The sequence below is a fragment of the Athene cunicularia genome, assembly GCF_003259725.1.
Source record: "Athene cunicularia isolate RWA chromosome 2 unlocalized genomic scaffold, athCun1 chr2_part1, whole genome shotgun sequence".
NCBI classification, from domain to species: domain Eukaryota; kingdom Metazoa; phylum Chordata; class Aves; order Strigiformes; family Strigidae; genus Athene; species Athene cunicularia.
Genome location: NW_020799095.1, coordinates 24,783,264 through 24,803,888, shown reverse-complemented (window position 1 = coordinate 24,803,888; position 20,625 = coordinate 24,783,264). Strand labels below are relative to the sequence as shown.

Sequence of the window (20,625 nt, the reverse complement as noted above, 5' to 3'; positions counted from 1 at the left end):
GATGGTTTTTAAGTTTGTTTAAGATGGCTCGGTCTGAGAATGCATGGGGAGACTGGATAAACTTGAGAAGTATTGACTTTTGTAGGTTGAACTTTGAGCGGTTAAGAATGCCAGTTAGTGAAGTCACTGCAGACAGAAAACCTCATGGAAGAATCAGAATCTTTAAATCAAAGTATAACATTGAAGCTATTGTTCTCATGAATCGTTAAATTGTACTGGAAGAGGTACAGAGAAGGCTATTAGGATGAGCAAATGCATCAGAAGTCTACCTTACTGCAGATTTTTAGAGTCTGGCCTGTGTGGTATAGAAGATGAAGCCTGAGAGGCACATAAATATCTTTTATATTTATCTTGGGGGAATAAAAACCAGAGACGGATTAAAATGGTTTAAATAAAAAGAAAATTTTGGCAAAAAAAACCCCAAACCCAAAGAAGCTTTTCCTGGAAGCGGTCATTTTAACAGGGAGCATGCAATGCTAACAGAGCTGTATGGTTTCCATACCAGGACTAGCCTGTTGAGTGTGCAGTGTAGATAGATCACAGAAGATATCAGGACAGGGATTATATTTCACTGCACCTTTAAGGCATTTGAATAGTAAAGAGCTATGCAAGAGAAACAGGAGACACAAACGATTAGTGCAACATTTAGGACTGATTTCAGGTTTGACTTGAATATATAGCTATACCTAAGGATGCAATGCTACTCCAGATGGTGGTTTTACTGTGTCTTCACTGAAAAGATCTGCCAGGCATTGTGTCATCCTTCTTAGTCTTTGGGGTACATTTGGATGGATAAAGAGGCTCTTCTGTTTAATTGTGTTAGTTCACTTGATTTTAGTTAATATCACTGCAGAGCCAGGCTAACATATCTAAAATCATGTTAATTGACCATGGTGTCATGTCCCTACCCTGATGTTTTCTCCTGAGGCTGAGCCTGAAATGCAGTAGCTTATTTTGTCAAGGGCTTTTTAATTGGGTTAAAGTCTTCTGAGCAAGCAGCACTGATAATTTAACTTACAGCCTGAACAGAGCACACAAATAACGAGTGCAGAACTTTTGCAAACCTTTTGGTACTGGCTGAATTTCTCCTTACAAAATCCCCTTCTCAGCTAGAAAATTAAACATAAAAATCAGTCTTCTGCTGATTAATTGTATTTTAGAATAGCTAGTAAGATATAATTTGGTTTCAAAAATTAGACTTCTGAGGGGAAACTTTGATTAAATCTCCAGAAAAAATAAATCAGCTATAAAAATAAACAACGTAAGACAGGTTGTTTTTGTTCGGTTTTGTTTTGTTTTGTTTTCCCTTATGGATGCCCTCTTGTGTGGGAAGTAACACAAATATGATAGACAGAGACATATAATAGACAAATATAATAGACAGAGAAATAACATTTACAAAATTACAGCAGTGTTTTATGAATGCATATTAAAATAAATCAGTTGTTTGCTGCACTCTGAAAATGACAACATAAAGAATAAACTATTCCTTTAATTTCAAGAAGCATTATCTTTAGCAACAGTAGTTCAATGATTTTGTTCTTATATTTAAACAGCCAAAGGACATGGCAAATGATTGATAATGCAGATAATAGAAAGATATTATAAAGTGATCTCTTTATTTTCTGTGATAGAGTGTCTTAGAAGAAATGTACTTTTGGAAGGTATGTAATAGCAGCCATTTTCAGTTATATATGAATTAAGTTATGTGTCTTCATTAATTTCCCTGTTAACAATTCAAAATTAAACCTGCATTTTCTGAAAGAACACCAAAATCTGAAATCACTTGGGAATTATTCTAATGCTATTCTCATAAATATTATTAAAATCAGAGTATCTTTCTGCTCTGATGACAAAGATGACAACTATTGATAAGGTAACTTATAAAAGATGTAAGAAATATATCTTGTATTTTTCATTCCTCAAAATTATTTTTTATTCCAATATTTGTTAAGTTGTTAAATGTTTTTTACCTGCATTGGAAATACACAGAATGTTTGGTGAAATGAAGGAAATAGTTTATTTCAGGTGTCAGGCTCAGATTTTTTTTTTTTCTGTGCTGGAACAAGATGAGTACAACATCGTCTAGGTCATGAACAGAAATCTCAGGTACTCTAGCACAGATTTTAGTTAATAACAGTCATTTTTTTTTGTAGTATAATTGATAGGATCTGGGAAAAGACCTGGTAAATCCATAATGATCATTTCTTGATGAGGAATGATTTAAGACATACAAAACACAGTAAACTTGCTATCACATGATGCAGTCAAGATAAATCTAAAAAGTCATATTTAAGTAGGTATATTTTTCACTTTTCTTGGTATTTGAGACTAGTTTTTTTGTTTGTACAAACAATTTTTGGTGTAGTAGTTTGCTGGGTTTTGGTTAGGGTTTTTTTTGGTTGTGTGGTTTTTGTTGGATTTTTTTTTTTCCTCTGAAGTCTTGTCTATACTTCCCTAAAGTGATATTATTCTAGTCAAGCAGATTTGTATCTAAGTACTTTGGAATTTTCTGGAAAAAAGTTTCCTGTCCTCTCTATGCCAAAGGTATACCTGTATTACCTGTAGCTAGGTCTGTCACATTAGCTGAAAATAGTAAGGGCACCATAATAAGTGATCTCACCAAAACTGACAGTCTCAGTGAAATTCATTTACATAAGTGGAACTGAGGAAAAATTTTTGTCTACTAAGAAATGGAGAACAAAGATCTAGAGTGGACTGGAAACAAGGACAGAGTAGAGATAAAAGAATGAGATCATTAGGTCAAGTCCTTCAATCAGCTAGTCTATTTTTCAGTCCCAGGCTAACTCACTGACAAAAGTACATTATTCCTCTTCAATCACACCTCAAGTCTGCAAGCCTCTTGATGTCTAGAAACTTTGAATTGTTTTGCATGATTTATGCAGTCACATTTCAACTTAAGAACCTTAGTCTGCTCAGCAGCCATTAGCTTACAGAAGTAGATGTTAGGGTTAAAGCCAGACCAATGTCATCCTATTTTTCGCATAGATTTTTATTTTAATTTCTGAAGTCTAATCTCTTTGTAAAAGAGCTAATATTAAAAATGCTATGTGAAAAAATTATGTAGACAGAACCAAATCTGCATAACCAAATTGAATTAATTAGAAAAAGCCTTTATACCATACACTAAAATTTAATATGACTTTGTGGATATGTAATCTCTGAGAGATAACAGTTTTGAAAATAGGAGGATTATTTTCTAGTTTGAATGTGTAAAAATGTTATAAATAACTCCTGCCACCCCCACAAAATGACAGTCAAATAAATGGTGATATATCTGCACATGCATGGAGTAGAATGAGACAAAAAAAGTCCATCTGCAGATCCATTGTCCACTCCCATTAGTCATCTCATTTGGCAAACTGAATGTGAATCATTTGTGTCGGCAGCTCTTATGCAGAAAAGATCACAGCAATATGAGATGTTGAAATGCTAAAAAGTCATCTTCCCAGGAGGGTTTTGCCAATTAGGAAAGGTCTGAGAAGCCTGTGTTATAAGAGGTAGCTCAGTATGCTTCAGGATCGGAAATGGGAAGGAAAGGTGGGAGGAGGAACGAGACAGAAAAGAAGCAAAAATTTATGAGAGGAATTTGAGACCAAAAAAATCTAAAAAGCTTTCAACACTGGTCTAGCTGGTTGTATGAACTGAAGTGTGGAAGCTGGTTCAAAAGCTCTTGATCGTTGGGTGGCTGCACTTTGTGCAGCTGTGTGGTCTGGCGATTAGGCTGATATAAATGAAAAGCTACGAGTAAAGGCATTGATGAAAGGAATCCATAACAGAAGCCTCTACTGAATGCTTTTTCATCAACCAGTAGTGGTAGCCTTGTAGCCAAATGCTTCAGTCTCATGCAGATTATCTGTCAAATATTGTGAGATAGGGAAATAACATTATTAACCCTTCAGGGAAGACCCACAGGTCAAAAAGAAAATCTAATTGGTATGTCTAAACACAGTCAGTGGCAAAGCAAGGAATTGAATCCTAAGTTTCCTGCTTGCTTCTCCAGGCATGGATCATTCTCTTTTTCTCGATTTTATGTATCTTGTATCTTGTGACAGTGATATACAACTTTCAGAAATTTTCATTTATGTCTGCTTTAGAGTGGAAGTTACCTTTAGGTAATCACCTTTAGAGTGGAAGATAGTACAGACAATAAAATTATGGCTATTGAATTTTAGACAGATTTTTAATAAATGCTTTTTATTGTGTGGAGACATTTCAGTACCATCACAAAAATTTCTCATGGATGAAACTGAATAAAGATTCAGATTAGGTGTATGTAATTAGACCTCCAAGTATGCAGTCAGTATGCTCTAAGATTTAGCCACTCACCAAAAGCATAGCAATTTGGAATTAATTTCTGCATTTATATGTAGTTTGAAGAACTTCCCTGAGGATGTTTGAATCTGGACAGATCATGACAACATAGACAACAAGTGAGTTGTATCCTGTTACATATCAGAATAAGGTCATGATCAGGCTAAAAGCCAGGCCTTTCTGGAGACCCTAAGCACATAGATCATGCTGCTTTCCTATTCAGTCTTAAGAGTAAAATATCTGTCCTATACTGGTAGTTGTGGAAAATGATAGCTACCCAAAGCTTTACTGTCTTCAAAATACAATTAAAATCAATGTCAGAACAGTGGCTGCGTCCCCAGACTAGAATAAACCAGCTCCTGGCAGCTCTAGTCACTCAGTACGAGTTTATCATAGCACTGACTTCTATGTGGGTACAGACATTAAATTTGTTTAACTACAGAATTCTTATCTAGTTGCAAATTTGATTTACCTCTTAAGAGTTTGCTTTCAAAAACTGGAGCATTAAAGTTGTGCCTCCTTCTAACACCCAGTGTTTCTTTCATATTATTCCCAAAAGTGAAAAATATTTCTTCAAGAACTCAGTTGTGCTTAAATACAAAGTATACAGGCTGCTTACAACTGCTGCAAATACCCTGAATTCCCTTGTTTAATAAGAGATACTATTCTCTGAATGATAAAAGCAAGCTGTGAAATACAGCATTCCCTTTGTATGGAAAAATGCTTTGGAATATTTTTCTGACTGATTGAGGTAAATCTGTTCCCCTTATTGTGTTATTGTATTATTATTTAAAAAGTAATATTTTTTCCCATTAAAATATTGCTAAATCTAAAAGCTAGAGCTGAATTTCAACAGGAATATTGCCTTTTATACCTGAGAAACATTTTTTTCCCCCTGTTTTTCACTTAGAAGTCCCCTGCTTAAATTCCTCTGTTGTCCATTCAAGGAGCAGGAACTATACCTGGAATTTGACATGAAAAATAATCACGTAGCAGAAAAGATGATATAGTTCAGACATTACAGCAGGTGACAGTGTTACATGTAGAAGAATTTTCTGAAATGGTTGTGAACAGCAAGGACACTAACTATGTGAGACCAGGAGAGGTTTATATGCAGTTCACAAAACTGTCTAGGCTACAGCCATGGCTGTGGATTATGTAACCTAAACCTACTGCTGTTCTTGCTGTAAACTGCCATCCTTATCTAGTAGCAAAGCCTGCGGTCGTTCTGTGGTACTTAGACAGCGTGTTAAGCAGGCAGGGAGTTATTTGGGAAAGTCAGATGCCAGCATTTGCTTCAATGCTGTAACACTGGGAGCTTACAAGTGACCAATACATAACTACAGTTCCCTTTGTGTACAGACAAGTACAACATGCACTGCTGCTTTTGTGATACTAGCTCACCCCGTTGCATGATATGTCTAAGGGATATGACAAAACCACGTTTTCCCACTGTATCACCTAAGTAGGAGTACAGTTACATCCAATGGATTTGGGAAGGAAGGTCTTAGTCCTTACACTGACTTTGTGTCTCTGTGCTTCTGTTGGACATAGACATTTGAATCCTGTGATCCATCACTACCTTCCTTAAGCAAATCTGGCACATCTTTGTACATCACCCATGTAGTCCAGAAGCTTCTTTGCATAGCTCTTCTACAGACAGGAAGCCTGATGAAGACAGAGCAGATGAAGCTCTGAGCTTGGCATGCCCAATTATTGTTTTCTTAGTTTGAAGTAAATCTGCCCTGTATTTTTTTAATATTTTAAAATAAAAGGAGAAGAGTTAGGCATTTAAGATATATATTTGATCAAGATAGTGATCTGTGAACTAATTCCAGTGGCTCCCAGGGGCCTAGGAGAGGATCAGCTCATAATACTGTGGACTTTCAGTTCTCCGAATATGCCTTGCAATAACTCACTGTTGTAGTCTCCAGAGAAACTAGAAAATTGTTATTTCTTGTATTACAGATAAACAGAGGTGTATTGTCAAGCATGATCAGTATTAGATTTATTTGTATGGCATGACTTAACTGTACAAGATGATACAAATTGTATATATTTAGTCCTGGTTCTGCTGTTTGAAAATGGGAGCTGTTGAAATCACACTCAATGGGATTTTAGAAAAAAAATCCTTGTCTTTTTATCTCAAAGGAAGTGAAATAGAATATTTATAGAAGCATGCTCAAATGACCTACACATTTATGGAAAAAAAAATATTTGCACAAAATTTCGATGTCGTAAAACTGGATGTTTAAGTCAGATTTAAACACCTGAGACTCCCTTTATAGCAAATACAAATCACAAGAGGTACTCACAATTATTCTGATCCACCTTGCACCCATTTTAGGGAGATAAATGTTTGTCTAGAGGTGTCTTTTTTATCTCCACTGACTATAGCAGGATCTTGGGGTGACTAGGTCAGCCTCAGAAACTAAGATTTGGGTTTCTTGCTAGGGGGGAGATAAATCCTCCCCATCCATGAGTCCTCTAGCTGAGGAATGTTACCCTGAATAAAGAGCAGCTTACAGCCCTCTCCAGGCTCACTTGCTCCTGCTAAATAGTAGAACTGAACTCAAGTGAAGTTGATTTGGCTCAATTCCATAATGCAAGAGCATTATATTTTATCTTACTCACTGGAACAGAAATTAAAAAAAAATGGTTGTGATTTTTTTTTCTTTTTTTTCTTTTTTTTTTTTTTTCTGTTTTGACAACACTAAAATATTACTTAAAAAAAAAAAAAAGTTATAGCAGGATAAATTTTTCATATAGAGTTGATCTAATTAACTTCAAATGGCAGGCGCTTATTCTTTTGGAGTGGAAAATCTGATGTCCAGTCCCTTTTTTACCAGAAAATAATGAATACCCTAACTGTACAGCATGGTGGCAGCTATGAAGATCTACTTTGTTTTCTAAAAATCCAGGTTTCAATCTTGCAGAGGGGATAAATGCAGAAGAAAAGTAATCTCTGGTCTCTCACAGGAGTGTCACTAAAACTAGAGAAATATATTTGGCATGTGTCTTTTTCTATTGCTGCTACTCAAAATTATCAAGAAATGCCTCTAATTTAAGCAGCAGAAAAGAATGAATAAATGTGTTACCATCTTTAGCATTCATCATACTCTCATAAATTGTCTTGCTTTTCCAATAGGATATGGTGATTTCTAATTGTTTGCTGGATATTTTATCTATATATGTATTTTGCTTTTCAAGCAAAACTTAAAATGCAACAATCCTTGTCATATTCAGGGAACTAGTTGGTCAGATCCTGTCACATTGTCTTTGCTTTATTGTTCTTTAGGTGCCAGTTATGGTCAATCCATTGTGTTTAAATTGTTGGCCATCACTGTCTCCCTCTTTTTCAACTGACAGCACACAGCAGGAGAGAATTTCAAAATGTCTAGCAAACTCATTACTCCTCATAACTACTGCTGTGCTCAGCTAGCTGGAGTTGTGGCAACATAAGCCTTAAATGGCTGACAGCATACTAAACATTAAACTCATTAGCTTTGTTTTTCTTGGTTTTTCACACTTTTTATTTTTCTTTTTATATTAAATACTGCTCTTAGAAAAAAACTTTCAGTCATTTGAAAGAACAACAAATCAAAATATAAGGTATTTTAAAAGGAAAATTAAAGTAACAGAACTTTCTTACGTAAAAATTCTCCTACATAACATACTGTTACATACTGTAGAAATATATTCTTACATTGGTTATTTCTTTCTTCCCAAATACTACACAACACATAAGATTACCAAAACTGCCTATGCATTAGATTTTGTGATAATAGTAAAGACACACAGCTCTTCCTATTGTGATTGCTTTATGAAGTGAAGTACAAGTGATACAACTCCTACAGATAAATCCCAAGGTACAGGATGTATCATGATTCCTGTCCTGCCCATATAACTCGCTGTATTAGTCAGATGCTCATTCTGTTTGTGGGTTGGTTGTTGTTCTTTTTTTTTTTTTTTTTCCCCATTCCCAGAGAGACCTGACTATACCAAGAAGACATTGGGAGTGCATCATATGTGTTTTCTATGGAAATTTTTACAGAGTTGAAATGCAGAGACTTTTTGGTCTCTGGAGACTGCACCCTGACTCCCTGTCCCAGACTGTGAACATCATCATCAGAAACTGCCAGTGTAATAATGGAAATTGAAGGTGGATGGGTGGAATTGAGGAATTTTCTGTCACAACTAGCTCTTGAAGACACTTGTCAGGGAGTCCTCTGAAAACAAGCCCTTCAGTTAGCATCAGAGAGATATGCTGATGACCATGCATTTATAGAATCAGTTAGGTTGGAAAAGATCTTTAAGGTCATTTAATCAAACCATTAACCTAGCACTACCAAGACCACAAGTAAACCATATCTCTAAGTGCCACATCTACATGTCTTTTACCTCTGGGGATGGTGACTCAACCACTTCACTGGGCAGCCTGTTCCAATGATTGACAACCTTTTCAGTGAAGAAATCTGTGCTAATATCCAATCTAGACCTCCCCTGGTGCAACTTGATGCCACTTCCTCTTGTCCTATAGCTTGTTACTTGGGAGAAAAGACTGACCCACCTCACTACAACCTCCTTTCATTTAGTTGTAGAGAGCAACAATGTCTTTCCTGAACCTCCTTTTCTCCAGGCTTAACAACCCCAATTCCCTCAGCTGTTTCTCATAAAATTTGCTCTCTAGACCCCTTGCCAGCTTCATTGCTCTTCATTGGACACACTCCATCACTTCAATGTCTTTCTTGTAGTGAGGGGCCCAAAACTAAACACAGTATTTGAGGTGTGACCTCATCAGTGCTGAGTACAAGGGGACAGTCACTTCTGTAGTCCTGCTGGCCACAGCATTTCTAATACAAGCCAGGATGCAATTGGCCTTCTTGGCCACCTGGGCACACTGCTGGCTCATATGCAGCTGGCTGTTGACCAACACCCCCAGGTTCTTTTCCCCTGGGCAGCTTTCCAGCCACTTCTCCCCAAGCAAGTAGTATTGCATGGAGTGCAGGACCTAGCACTCAGCCGTGTTGAACCTCACAGAGTTGTCCTTGGCCCATTGATACAACCTGCTCAGATCTCTCTGTAGATCCTTCCTACCTTCAAGCAGATTAACATTCCCACCCAATTTGCAGTGACTGCGTGTGCACTTACTTGATCCCTGGTCCAAATCATTGATAAAGATACTAAACAGAACATCCTCCACACCATCCTTCCTAAAAAAGATTTCCTATTGTCTGCTTCATCCTTTAGACTTTTCATACTTGGTGGGTTTATGTGAAGTTCTGTATTCTTCTCTCCATGATACCTTTCTTCTCCCAGTACAGAAGGAACACTGAGGGGACTGTGTCTTTAGCTTCTCTCCTGCTGGGGGACTGCAATTTGCTAGCGCAGGTGATAGGATCATGTTAGGGTAAAGAGAGAAAAAAAAAAAAAAATCCCTTGTTTAAGTTCCTTTTGCTGGCTTTTCTGACTTGGTAAATTAGCTTAGCTTGAAGGATATTCTCAGCAAGGGGTTTAAGGAGACACTTTTGAAGTAATGTTGGCTTTCCTTTTTCCCCATATTTCAACAGACTTGTTATGAGTTTGTATAGTGATGCTTTGAAATTTTGGAAATGGTTGTATGTTAGATTTTTAAAGTTTTCATGTTAAAAAATGTTGATGGACAAATTCCATGATGGTTATTATAAGTGAAGATATCTACATGTAGATATAGCTATAACAATACCAAATTCATTCATTAACCACCCCCACCTCCCATTTCATGCCAAAGTTTAATACTTACACATTAATTTTTTTTTTTTTTTTATTATCACTGCATCACTACAGAGAACTGTGAGTCTTTAACAATCGTTTAATAAATTAGATATGAGTATCCTTTTGTTGTATTTGGCATTATATCTTCCCTATTTACAGTCTTTTGCACTCATTTTCTTCTCTACTTACAGTTTATTGTTACCTGAATCCCTCCCACATTCAACTGCACACATCTTTGCCCCTTTGATGTCACATTGCTCACATACTTATGTAAAATGCATGTAGTGTCTGCTTATGACACTGCAGTATTACGGCTACTATTTTGACTGCAAATGAATGAATGGGCCTTATTAATTTACCAACAGGTGGAAAATGAATCAGATTTCTTCTGACACTTCTGTTTATGGTTGATATGACCTTTTGTCACCTCATCCATTCAATATCATGGCCTTAATTTTCAGTAACAGCAAGAAACTACTGCCTACTATTGCATGCTTGTGCAAAACTATTGTAGAAAGTAAATCTTAATAAAGATGCAAAAATACCTATCAATAAAATAATTCAAATGATTTTTTTGTGGATTTGTGTTAATAAACTCTAGCTTGCAGCAGAGATGAACTTATATGGACTGGCCGTAACCTCCCATTCCTCATCCACCTGTGCTGCTTGGGGCAGGGATGAAGTAGAGAAGTCGGGAATGAAGGAGTGAAGTTGAGCCTAAGAAAAAGGAGGGATAGAAGGAAGGTTTTTTAATTTTTGTCCTTATTTTCCACTAGCCAAATCTGTTTCAGCTGTCAAAGAATTAAATTAATTTCCCCAAAGTCAAGTCTGTTTTGCCCATAACCATAATTGGTAAGTGATGTCAATATCTTTATCTCAACTTGCGAGATTTTTTTCATCTTTTTTCTCCCTCAGCAGAGGGCATGTGAAAAGAGAAGAAATGAGAGAGCAGCTGGGTGGGTATCTGGCACCTGGCCAAGGTCAAACCACTATAGTTGAAAAAGACAGGTTATAAATCTATTTACTGCTTTGGTCAAAAGACAAGCAAAATATAAGCTCATGACAAAGAAAATAATTAATCTTTTAAGATAGTGGTTGATCTCACAGATAGTATAATCTTACCCACCTAACCAAACAAAAGTGACTCAACAGACCAAACAAGAAAAATTCCATTACTTACAATAATTCAAGGGGGACATTCAGAATAATTGTTATTACTTGATACTAAATCCAAATCAGTTACCAGGTTTTTCTTTCTTATTTTTGTCTTTCTTTGATGATAAAATCTCATTTTACAACATAACAAAGCTCTTAGTTTAAACAATTTTTATGATTGCCAAAGGATTTCAATTTTAGACAACCCTGATTGTTGGGATATGTTTTACAGAAACTCATTACTTTTAACTTATGCATGTTCTTTCTCTGATGGAAACTTTAATTGTTTCTCGGCTACTTAAGATAAGGCTCTTTTGAAATTTGTAGTTAAAAATACCATATGTCTAAATGTAAACCACTGCATAATACCTTCCTGATTCCATTGTTGTGTGAATACTAAAACAATTATCTACAATATAACAAAGCCATCTGATTTATAACTGGATAACAAAGGAAAAAAAATCATTTAAATGTAAAAAAACCCCAAAAGCCGAAAAACAACCCCCAAACAACATTATCATTTGGGAAATTCATTAAGAATCTGGCAATGCTTTACCAAACAAAAAAAAACAAAAAAAAAAACCCAAAAAAAACCCAAAAAAAAAAGACAAAAATCTGTCTTTCAAAGATGAAAGGTAAATGAGAAAAAATAATGCCTTCTCAATTGTCCATTTAAATGTAAAAATAAATGTTAAGAATAATTAATTTTTAAAAACCCTATTCAGACAACAGAGAAATAAGGGTTTTTGGATTTATTTGAAATGGAAATTCAAGTTCTAGTGAGCCTTGGGGAAAATAAAGAGAAATATCAGAAAATAGACTCAGTACAAGGTAACTTTAAGAATATTGTCAGAATCTCCTGCTAGATAAGAAAAGGCAAAATAACTATGATGATAAAACAAAATTATAACACTAATGCATAGATCACCTGTTCACGAGCTTAAATTTCTAACAAGGCAACCTGAAAAATAAATGAATGAAAGTATGACAGCATTTAATTCTGAATATGGGTAATACTGAAAGAGGCTTTCTTTTCTTCTTACCTGAAGTTATGGAGAGAAAGGGATATAAAGCTTCCTGAACTGAATACAGAACACAGCCTGGTTCCATCTTTAGCTTCACAATGCTCATCACAACTACTTATTGCTGTTAAGTTTGACTCACAAACAACTAAAAATGAATTATAACAAAGCTTTGTTATATACCATGGAAAGCTGGGATAACAATATGACTGTACTTACATGGTCTTGATGACATGTACTTTGGCTGGAAGTACAGCTAAGATTGCAGTCTGATTTGGTAAAATTAACTTGAAAGACAAGTTCAGGACATTAGGTTGAAATGTACTTGAAATATTTTTCAAGTTGTTCATGCTGAATACTGTAAGTGAAGTAATCTTTGTTTATTGTCTTTCTATAATAACTATATTTTGTTTTAATTTTCTACCCTTTCTTAAGCACAGACTTGTCAAACTGAAAATGTAGAAGTGCTACTATGTATCCTCCAGCTGGTGCAAATGAAACTGTTTGTATAGCTATTTTGATGCTCTGACAAATGTTGCTATGAGACACTGTCAGGAAGCACATTTTGATCATTGGTTACAGCCCAGATTGGAATGTGATCATTGGTCATAGCCCAGATTGGAATGTGATCATTGGTCCTAACCAAGACTGGTTATTGTCTTTAATGTGGTGTCCTCAACACCCAGTAAGTGACCTCTGTGTCTGAAAAAACCAGTAGTTTTTAAAAGGACATCAGAAAACTGAAATATTATTTCTTGTTTCTTTAGACGTCAATTTATTTTTACAGAAATGAACTTGACACTCAGCAAACTGAAAACCTGCTGATCACATGAAGTGTCCTTGTCTGCTTCTACTTTATCTGCTCTAGGTGCTCACCAAAAACTAAATCCTTGGGGTTTCAAAAGGATGGGTGCTTTTTTTGAAGTGTCTTTCAAGGTAATTAGGTTAGATTATTAACTACTGAAAGAAAATGCATTGTGTTGTTTAAACTCAGTTTAAAATCCAGAATCCTGGAGTTTAGGTTATATGGAAAGATGGTCAGACACCTTCAGATGAGATCTAGTTAGCTTGCTTAGCTGCCAAGAACTTGTTGTGAGGAATACAGAATTCATGGTACCTCGGTAACTTTCCAGGGAGGTTATGGATCAGGGCTGCTAAGAACTAGAGTTCCTACTGATTTGACACACATACCCTGGAACCCTCTCCTACAGACAGGTGCTTATCTCTTACCCTTTTTTCACACTTTCTGTTATAACTCCTTCATCCCTTCTTCCTTCTCTCCCTCAACCATTCTAGAGACCTCTTGTTTTGAATATGCAGATGCACATAGAGACTGGAGTTATATATATAACTTGCTATATGCCCCGCTTAGGTGTTAACATTTTTTGAACCTGGAATCTGCCAAAGATCCTTGGTAAGTACCAGCTGAAATCCAGAAAAAAAAAGATGTCAGAGAAAACTTGTCCTAAATTTCTGTGAAACTCAGATTTCACCCAGGCATACCCATGTCTGAGTCCTGCAGTTCTGGGGTACATTGATAGAATCTAGAATGTTTTAGAGCTGAAACGAACCCATTCTTTTTAAAATTTCAGGTTAAACATCACCAGTAACTAAATTTTCTCTTCGTATTTCTTTGCAGAAGAAAAGAAATGTCTGCTTGACATTTTTCTCTATCTGTACAAACTACAGTTTTTACCACTCCTATTTAAAAACAGGGGCTTTATATTGCTCCTGCCTCATACTTTTTTCCTCAGGGTAATTTCATTGCTGTTAGATGGTTCACATTCACTAGTGTAATGCACTGGTGACTGAAGCCTCAGAAGTTAAAATGAAGCTATACAGATTATTATATTTTGAAGAACTATAAAATAGCTTTAGTACTGAAAAAATGTTCTTTGGAATTATATTACAGATTAAGAACATCATACCACATGATACCACATTTCTGAAGATCAAAAGCAATGTCATGTCCTTAACTGATGTAGATTTTCATATCTTCAAGATATATCAGTAGTAGTATTCTGCTTCACACCAGCTGAGAGTCCAGCTGCTGCTTCTTCATGATCACATAAGATCTGACCAAAACACTTGTCTAATTCTTATTCAAAACCAAATGTGCAGTATGTTAGAGATGAACTGAGACTAGATTATGCTTCAGGCACCTAGAGTTGTCTTTTCTTGCTGCTAAACATTCTCTTTACTCATTAACACTACAAACAGTGTGGACTTGTCATGCTTTTTTACCTCGCTGCCACAAATTTTTCATTGTAAAAGGTGATATTACAGCAGTACAGATGTCACAGAGTATGCTAGTCAGTAAAGAGCCGTTTTGTTATTTCTTTTCCATAAATCTGTTTTATAGGACAACACTTAGGAATTATGTAATTCAAGATGCTAGCAGTTATTGGTTCTGGGATTGTTTTGATGTTTAAATGACAATTTCATTTCCTCAAAATTTTGATGTACTCAGTCACAGTATACTGCGACTTAAGTAGACTGAGGTCTCAGTCCTCCTTACATTAATATTTTGTCACTGCTTTCCATGGGAACAGGGTTAGACTTTGATTCAGATGGGATTTTTAAAAGGAAATCTGACTCCTAGGTTTGACAGAGACACATAAAGTCCTGGAATTCAGTAGCCAGGGAAATTAAGATCTGTTGTATTCTCACCTGATAATATTGAGCCTTAAATTCCGGATTTTGTACAGCAGAATAGAAGCAAAAGTGCTTGGCAGTGGAGACTGACTTCTGTGCTATACATGCCAACTATATCTCAACTTTATGTTTACATCTGTATTACTTTAAAAAATATTAGTTTCTGTTCCTCCAAGGCCCATTTGTAAGTGTGTGCTATAGGATATACCTTATATTAGCAATTATATCCTTGGCTAATCCTCAAAAAGGGTAGAAAATTACTTAAAAATTAGTGACCTTAAATTTGCCCCTCCAATTGCATTCTCTATGACATTTTAGTCTAGTACTATATTTATATCCTCTTTTTGATTTTAAGTTTTTTTGCTATATCGTATTTTAAGTTTAATCAAAAGTCAACTTAGAAAGGCCATTCTGCCTAAGGGATATTTTTCCATTAAGTATTTGACATATTGGTGGCCTTGAGGGATTATTGGTTTTTGAAGAAATATTAACAGCTGGAAATTTGCATTTTAATACAGTTCTCCTCAACTACTCAAGCAATTTTATTTTTAAGACCTGTGACAGGCTTCAAAGCCTTAGTTCTAAAGCAATCTTGCCAAGTAGTAGCTAACATAATTTTACTACAAATGATTAAGTTTCCTAATAGGTTTTCCTTTTCAAAATCTTGTTTGAGGTGTCTGTGAAATCAATACCTAAACTTTGTGATTTGTACTAGAACTAGCATTGCTAATTTGGCTGAACTAGAGGGAACTGAAAAGAAACTTCTCCTTAAAATTCTCAAACCCAAACTAAAAATAAAGTGAAAACTGACTCAAACATCACAGTTTGTACCATAATTATGTTCTCTAAATCTAAGGAGGATGAGGACATTGGTAAATGTTTATCCTTGACGATTTTGTTAAACTTATGACTATACAATAGGCTATCATAAACATTTGTGTTGTTTACTGATATCTGAGGCTTTTAGGTGAATTGGATGCAGAAAGAGGCACTTATAGTAAAATTGGAACAGACTGCACACTATGGAACCGCTCATACCGTCAGTATGCATGCGGTGTCTGCCCCAGCTGCCATTCAAGTGGAAATGTCTATTGACTTCATGCACTTTATGTCAACCCAACAAAGAACTTATAAGTCAGTGACAGTTTTGAAAATGAGTTGGACTGAGTTAATCTTTTCTGACATGTTAGCATTTCTGGTTGAAATTAAACAGACCCAGTTTGATGAAATAATCATACATTAGAGAATGATAGATTAGTTTTGAGAATGAGATTACAGGGCAAAATTTGGATGATATAGGAGTTTAGCTAAACCATTGAATTTTAGAATATAGTTAAACCACTGCTGGTTGCAGTTGCAGAATGGAGAAAAAAGGCACTAGCTGGGAGAAACTGTTGCCAAAGTATTCATTATATCATCAAGTCTACTGTAATTATCATTTTCAATGAACTCTTTTCAGAGGAAAATGTGATATAATTTCTCTTTCAGAAAAAAAAAAAAAAGCATATAAACCTGATGAAAAGTCCACCCTAACTGTTGGGAGCTTTTCCAGTTCTTGTATCAGGTCTGAAAATTATTATTAGAACCCAAAGTATTTTAAACAGAGAAAGAGAGTCTGATTGCAGATGAGAGTCTATCCATTGATTGTTCTGTTATGTTCAGTAGTTCACATATGAACATGGAGGAGCCTCACTGAATATCACCATTGAAATTCTATGGGATATTTTTTGGGGAAAAAAATCAAACATAGACTGCCTTTCCAAATCAGAGATTCATGAGTCAGCTATCTTTAGGGTTTAGTTCCAAAATAATGAGAGAATTTTTTTTTAATGAAAACATTTTTTGTGTATTTATCCCTTGGTTTCTGAATTTTAACTTTCCATTCCCGGTATGGAATGCTTAACATTACTTAATCCACAAGTGATTTAAGTGATTTCCCTTCCACTGAAGATCCCCTTTTCATATAATTTCCCAAAACTGCCAAATCAGTTATGGATGTAAAGGGCCCACAGTAACATTGAATTTCACCTCATATTTGTCCATACCCTCAAACCAGCATCCAGTCCCTTATTCTGTCCCTTTGATTTGTCCATTGTCTCATCCACACTAAAAGGCATGTGTGGCCTTCCAGAAGGGAGTGCAAGCCTCCAGATTAATGTTACATTGAGTGTATTCGTCAGTCTGATGGTTGCAGTCTTCTAATTCGCATGTAGACTGAATGTCTGCAGTGAGGTGAAGAAACAAATAAAGAAGTAATCATTAGAAAGGTTAAGATGTTAATCCTATTGGCCCCATACAATAATATTCCCTGTTAGAAACAAAAGGACATTTACTTTACAGCCTGTCTCAGATCGTGTCTGGAATTGGATGCCTCAGAGAGATGGGCAAGAAATACTGTAGAAATAATCTGGATTAACCTCCTCATCAAGTCTTTTGTTTCAGATATCCTCAAAAATTGTTTTATGTCTAAACTATGTTTCTGTTTCTTTTATGCATGTTACTATGTCAATATAAAATTTTTCAAACTGTAACTGAAACTGTGATAAACTGATTTATTCTTAGGTTTCAGTAATGTCTTTTGGATTCCATAGGCTAATTCAGAACTCTCAAATGATTATAAAATGTGTTTCTTTGCCTCAGTTTTAAGCAAATTTTCTCTTCTCACTTGCATTGTAATTTCAAATCCAATCATACTATCATTATTCAGAGCAAGGTCAGAAAAAAAAAACCCTCTTAATTATACAGTCAAAGATTGCTCTGAAAACTGTGTGGAGATGAGAAATTTTAGGCTATTTGGCAAACTCTCACCAATTTAGAGAAAGAAAATCTAATTTAAATAGGTACAGGTGAATCCATTTGATGTAATGACCTATAAAATACTGTTTAGAAAGAAATATGATTGTCTACACTACCCTGGGCTCAGTAAAAAGTCCTCATTGATTTAACGTGAGTTTGTATGTGGGGACTGCAGTTGTATTTTGAAAGTTATGTACATATCTCTTTAGTATATTTCCTAAAAATGGATAAGTTTCAATGTACCAGTAACTGAATACATCCCAAACCCTAAAAACTTCCCTTTAAACTGGCAATTATGTAACAAAATATGTATTTTGTCAGACTTGATAAGACCAGTGTGTTGATTCAAGCACCTCAGGCAAATAAGATACACACATAAGAATATGATTACAGCTAGAGGCTGTAACTTTATTAATTTAATTAACATAATGATAACTGGGGAGATGCAAAACAGCTACTTTACCCAATATCACTACCTAACAGGAGTGCTCCAGAGTGCTTTTACTTAAGATATATCAATCAAGTGAGTAATAAAACTGCAAACGTCATTTACATTCCTCAGCAACTGATGGCCAAAACTTTTCCCGTTTTCTTCTTGTGTCAGAGATCAAGGTGTAGGGTGTCTCAGCCTATGTTTAAAACTTTCCCATATACTGGAGCAAGTCAACCACTGACTTGGAAAACACTTGCGACTGTCTGAAAATTTTTCCCCTGAATCACCTTGGACCTTGTACCATAAGGTCCTATATTGCAAATCAGCAAAAACTGCAAGAAAAACATATTCTAAACCAGTTGCTACTATAAGCTCCTCTGAGCCTGCTAAGATTCTCTTGTGAAACACAAGAAAATTTACGTTGCAGAAAAATAATTTCTAGATAAAATTGAGGACAATCCATACACAGTATAACACTGTCACACAACTCAGGAATCAAAGACTGGCTATAACCTAGAAATGAAGAAAGAACAAGAGACTAGACATATTTGTTTAGTAAAAGCTAAAACCTAATGGTAACATTGAGCCATGTAATGGTTTAGTTTGCAGATGTAGAAAAACTGGAGTCATGACTGATTTTATTTTTATGTAATAAGCTATAGTTGAAGTATCTTGTATCACTAGCTCTAGGCTTTTTTTTTTTTTTTTTTTTTAAACGTTAAGGATATTCTTATTAAGGAAGATCTTTACAATGTACTATGACAAATTTTATTGGTTTGAAAACCCCAGGAACTAAGTTACAGAGCTTATAAAAATTACACTAGAAAATGAGAGGTTTTCAGTAGAAAATGCTGAGGCATTGAAAGGGAACTTTCCACATGAAAGCGCCTGTGTTTTTTTCAATCAGGAAAGATTTCTATTATTCAGTGTTTAATTTCTGTCAAAACTGGAAAAAAAACCCCACAATCCTGTCATTGCCAACAGATAGCCATGCACTGGCAGTATGAAAAAACAGACCTCAGATCTTTGCTCTGATTCATTTGTAAAGAAGGACTTGAACTTGCAACTCTGATATCCCAGGGGAGCAGCACTTAACTACTGCCTCTTCTGAGGAGAGGCTCTCTATTTTTTCCATACAAACCCTTCGGAAATCTCAGTTTTGGCTTGGTGAGGAGTCACCACAGGCTAAAATAATAATTTACTACCATATTATTCAGTGCTCATGCCTTTGAATGATATTTACCAGCAATTTTTCTTAAAAAATAACTGTTATTTGCAAACTTCTTGAGTAACAAGTCTAAACTCTGAGTCAATTGAAGTGTTCTTGGATTTAAAACCCAACACCAGAGGCCCAAGAAGTTAAGCAAGTCCTGAAAACATAGATGACGTTTTGTTTTTCCATAAACAGGCAGATGAAGAGGCTTTATCTAGGAGAGTTTAAGCCATTCTGTCACCATGCTCCATATTTCTATACTCTTCACCCATGGTCACTCTAGCCACATTCTCATCTGCTTTGTTTGTCTTGGTACTGATGGTCATATGATCCTTTTGAAGAATCTAAACAAGACAAGTTAAGAAAATCAAAGCAACAGTGGAAAAAAATGAAATGTTTAGATGTAACAGTTTGTCTTCCTTCTTTAAATTAAAAGATTGAAGAGGAAATTCTTCTATTGGGTTTGCGTTGCAAGGTTTTGATAGTGGGGGGGACTACTGGGGTGGCTTCTGTGAGAAGCTGCTGGAAGCTTTCCCTGTGTCTGACAGAGCCAATGCCAGCCGGCTCCGAGACGGACCCACCGCGGGCCAAAGCTGAGCCCATCAGGGATAATGGTAGCACCTCTGCTGTAACATATTTTAAAAGGGGAAAAGAAATGTTGCTGTGCAACACCAGCTGTGGCCAGATGAGAGAGAAGTGAGAATATGTGAGAGAAACAACTGTGCAGTCACCAAGGTGAGTGAAGAAGGAGGGGGAGGAGGTGTTTCAGGCACCAGAGCAGATAGTCCCCTGCAGCCCGTGCTGAAGACCATGCTGAAGCAGGCTGTGTCCCTGCAGCCTATGGAGGTTAATGGTGGAGCAGATATTCACCTACAGACTGTGGAGGATCCCATGCTAGAGCAGATATATGTGTCCAAAGGAGGCTGTGACCCTGTTGGAAGCCCGTACTGGAGCAGATTCCTGGCAGGATCTGTGGATGTGGGCAGAGAGAGGAGCTCACGCTGGAACATTTTTGCTGACATGACTCGTGACTCCACAGGGGACCCACACTGGAACAGTTCATGAAGAATTGCAGCCCATGGGAAGGACTCATGCTGGAGGATTTCATGGAGGACTGTCTCCTGTGAGAGGTACCCCACGCTGGAGCAGGGGAGAAATGTGAGAAGTCTTCCCTCTAAGGAGGAAGGGGTGGCAGAGACAAGGGGTGATGAACTGACAACAACCCCCATTCCTTATCACCCTGTGCTGCTGGGAGGGGAGGA

General features: G+C 36.2%; 1 protein-coding gene across 1 annotated transcript in view; it reads left to right on the top strand.

Annotated features, from left to right (window-relative positions):
• NXPH1 (neurexophilin 1) overlaps positions 1-19,472 on the top strand; it is a 45,334-nt gene extending 25,862 nt beyond the window's left edge. Inside the window, exons 3-4 of the mRNA XM_026843167.1 lie at positions 13,563-13,680; positions 14,179-19,472. The gene's annotated coding sequence lies outside the window, so the exon portion shown is untranslated. The remainder of the gene's footprint in view (positions 1-13,562; positions 13,681-14,178) is intronic.
• The last annotated feature ends 1,153 nt before the right edge of the window (positions 19,473-20,625 follow it).